A 4,690-nucleotide genomic window follows, 5' to 3' on the forward strand; every position below is an offset into this window, starting at 1 on the left:
CATGAGCATATATGCAATACTTTTGTATTGGTAGCAGTGTTGCCGTTCTACGACCAGACGGGCAATTTGAACCTTTTTAAGCAACAATACCTTTTGACCTGACTTCTTGAAAATTCTGATTTTTTGACCCTTTTCCAAAATTATGTGCGACTTGTTGCCCTTTTCAGAAATTCGTTTAGGAAATGTTAACAGCACCATGCCATTAAAAGATATTTCCTCCTGTGTGTACTAACAAATGCATCACTTAAAATTTTTGAAGGAAATACAACTCGTTGCAGCAACTAGATTTACTAGTGAACCGACATGGCGTTAAAATGTCCAAAAATGAGAGTTATAAGCAATCTGAGTGTAATATTTCACCTTAATCCGTGCTCCAAGTAAAAAAAAAATATGGCCTTTATCCCACATCTACAGGCCAAGGTTTTTAATTTGACTTCTTATCTTTGAAATGAAAAAAAAAACCAAAAGTATTTTCGAACTCAAATCATCTTACATATCTTTCGTCTGAATTTTATTGTGATACATATTTGAATTAACTTAAGAAAATTTGATTAAATTGAGCATGTTTTCTAAATGGTAAAACGCTTGCTTTCCAAGTTTTGGTGCTTTTTGAAACTCAAGAGAAAATTTGATTAAATTGAGCATGTTTTCTAAATGGTAAAACGCTTGCTTTCCAAGTTTTGGTGCTTTTTGAAACTCAAGAGTTGGCAACACTGGATTTGGACATACATTCCTACATTCCTATACATTCAGGGCTGCATTTTGTTATACTAAAATCAAGCGTATTTTAGAGTAACCGGTTTTAGAGCATGAATGAATGCCTTTATGCCGCGCTTTTGCTGGAAAGGTGGATATTCCTAATTCCATGTTCTGACCAACACGAAAACACTTTGAAAACGAGTTTTGGGATTGTGGGCTGAAGGCTGTTCTCACCGGCTGTTAGTGTTTTTTTGTTGACATTTCTTACTTCTTTTGTTTACAGTTTTCTACAAAAAAGATAAAATAAAATAAAAAATTATTTTCTTTCATTTTCCTTTAATTAACAACCTTTTCCTTTTTTTCTTTATGACTTCCACTCCGATAAATACCACCATATTCTGACCGGCATCGAATACATGTATTCGTTGCTAAAACTGGTTTTCGACCTAAAACCAGTTTTCCCTGAAAACTACTTGAAAACTCAAGCTCCACTCATTTGGTAGATCTCAGGTTATGGATCAAACTTTGTACAAAAATTAAAGAAATTCTGTAATTGTAAATTGCAAACTTTTTAATTAGACTATCAAAGTGCTAGATTGAAGTTGCTAAAAATTGCATTGAGTTTTGGCAATTTTTTCCTTGACAGAGTAAAGCGGTTCCTTCCATATCAAAATATTTTTCGAACATAAATTTTTTTGCAACCTTTCGGAGTGCTGTCAGCGTTTCATTCTATCACATCACGATGTAGCGAAGAAATGTGGCACGTTACAGAAACCGCTACTTGTGATTTGCCGATTTTGACAATTCTCAAGTAAATGTAAACAACGCTTCAGAAACTTTAGGTGCACTGAAATTTGCTAATACTTTCACAAAAATTGTCGTTTTTTTAATTTTCGCTATTAATTTTTTTTATAAATCATATATTTTAAATTTTAACGTTTCCTTTCGAAAAATTTATTATTGAGGAAATTTACTATTTTACAGTTTATTTTAGCTTCCCATTCAGCTTTGTTTACTTTTACTTCAGAAATTTCCGGGAATGCGGAATCTTGTATTATATCATTCTTGTTACCATATAGTGTTTAGGGCTGGACAATTTTTGCTCTTAAAATTAAGAAAATTATGTCCAGCAAAAATAAAACTAGGTACTCAAAAACGCGAATATATGGTAGGTTTCAGACCTTGTGTGGTAGATGCTCAAAAAAGTGGCAGATCTACCACAATGTGGTAGAAGTCCGATGACTGCCGATGAGTGTTACCGTTGAGCGACTAAAGGGTCAAATTGGCACTTTTTGGATATCGATGCCCCAGACACCGACTTTTTAGAAATATGCTTATTTTGAAACTTTTCTTTGACTAAAAATTCTATACATATACATTTTGACATTTTTTTCATAAAATATATTTCGTTTCTTACATATTTATAAAAGCTTTTAGTATTTACTTTTCAAATGCGCTTAGAATTTACATCTCTGGCAAGATTTTGATTGATTTCATCCTTTTTACTATGTCAAAATTTGTCCGCAAGAATGTCCAGGAATAACAAGAATTAGTGCACGGTTCTTGTAGCGTAGCAATTGCCCAAGTTATTTGTGTTAAACTCATTTTCGTAGCTCCCGGTATAAACAAATAATTTACGATAATTTATATGCAAGCTTAAAAGGCTAAACTTTGTTATAATAATTGTTATCTACTAATGTTGCATTTGTGTTATATTTGTGTAAATACTTTTTTAACTGCAATTTTGTTTTCATAATAAATGCAAAATATGCATATTGCGTATTTTTAATATATCCCTCATCAATAGGGATGCAAACGATGCATCGATATTTTTGAAACATCGATAATATCGGTCCAATTTTCGATGTTTGCTATCGATGTTTACAATTTACTAACATCGCGAAATTGGCGATATATCGATGGAAGTTTTACCGATGTTTTAAACATCGACTTTAAGGAGACTCTCCGACTTTCTTTCGGTGTGTTTGACTGACCTTAAATTTATTAATCATTCAGATTTTTTTGTTATTTATGGTCTTATAACAATTATGTTCAGCCATTTTTTATGAACAGTGTTATTGAAAATCAGCAAAATTTACAAAAGGTTATAGCTGCTATTTCGGAGATCACCACTTCTCCTCAGTGACCGCGGTTGTGATTAGTAGATGTAATGATCTTCCAAATAGCAGCTATAACTTCTTACCTTTGTAAATTATTGTTGCTTTGCCACAACATTTTTCATAAAAAACGGCCCAAGCTCAATAAAATTGTTGGATTCATTCTGAATGCTAATAACCTAGCCGTTAAAACAGAACCAAACACTCCTTAGAATTTCAACAAGATCAGGCCTAGGATCTTTAGGCCCGAACGTACTTACGATGGTATGCATTTTGATTCTAATAATAGAAAGGGTATAGAAAGGATAATAAAATACAGGAAAATACATTCATAATTATTAAAGTATTCAATATTACTTTAAATTTAACTAGAAATTAACAAATTGCAAAACATTGGAAACCATCAATATATCGATGATTCTTTGGCGCTGTATTTTAGCCTCGATGTTCTTTTCTCTGATGCATCGAAACATCGATGTATCGATGTTACTGCTCAAAATTTGCATCCCTACTCATCAATAGGTTTTTATTTTAAGAGAATTTTTTTTTTGCAGAAAATGATCTTCACTAGCAATTTATTAAAAATAATGGGGCATACTCATATGTAGATGAAATAAAGTCGAGTCTAAAGTTAGGTGCATCTTTTTTGACGGATTCCATTGAAAATTATGTCAAAAAGCTATAGCTAGTCGATTTTATTTCAACTATGAATATTCGCCTATAAGTTTCGAGAGGTAAAATAATGAAAGTCTTTATATACAGGGTTTAAAAGATTTGAATTACTGAAGACAATTTTCTTTCGGCTGTGACACTTTTTTTGCGACTTTCGAAAAATTTTCGTAACACTGGATCCGATCATTGGATCATGAAGAAATTAACGGTACTTCTAAATTTTTATATGAGAATTGAATTGAACTTGTTATTTTAACAATTGAGTTGTACCGAGCCCTCAAAGGAATTTATATTGCATAAAGTTTATTATGAACTTATTGAAGGGTTAAAATACAAATTTGTTAGTTGCATGCAAATTTTAAAATTTGACTTCGTCTTTATACCAAAATCATAATTTTTTCAATACTTTTAACCGACTTCAAAAAAAAGAGGAGGGTATCTATTCATCGGAATATTTTTTTCTTATGTACATATGTTACCGCATGACTGATTTCGATAATTCTTTTTTTTATCGGAAAAGTGGGTACCTCAAGGATCATGAAGAAATTAACGGTAATCTTAAAGTTTTACATGCGAATTGAAGTCGGTTTTGTTTTTTGCTAAAAAAATTACCTGTTTATTTAAAAACAGGGGGCCTGTCAAAGGACCCCATCATGAGGAAAAGGCCTGTCCTTGGAAATAAAGTACAGATTAGGGATGTTTCGAATGTCATATTTATCACAATAGCGAATGCGAATGCGAATTTCCGGAATGCGAATGTAAGGAATAACATTAAACAGATATAACCAACTTAAGTCATCGTTTTTGATACTTAAAAATTTGGTAGGTTTTTGGAACATTGAACGAGTGCTTAACCTATGCAGTGTTTAGATCTAGTAGTCAACGTTTAAAAGGGGCATATTATATTTCAGAAAAAGTAATTTTGTTGGCTTTTCTCCCATGAGTCGATTTCTTAGAGGCTCGCATGTAAGGCCGGCTGCACTGAACAATTGCTTACTTTCGACGAACAAAGTACAAAAATTAACTAAAATATGTACTATGTTACTATTAATACAACTACGTAAAATATGTATAGCACGGAAATTGGAATAGCCAAACATTTAGCAAAAGTGTTATTGCCGAATGTGCCGAGGTGTCACCGAAAAATGTACCTAAAAAAAAAAATCGAAATTGCCTTGCAAAATTACCTTAGACTCAGCGGT

This window comes from Rhagoletis pomonella, unplaced genomic scaffold (genome assembly GCF_013731165.1).
Source record: "Rhagoletis pomonella isolate Grant_MI unplaced genomic scaffold, Rhpom_1.0 Rhpom_scaffold_00002, whole genome shotgun sequence".
Lineage (NCBI taxonomy): Eukaryota > Metazoa > Arthropoda > Insecta > Diptera > Tephritidae > Rhagoletis > Rhagoletis pomonella.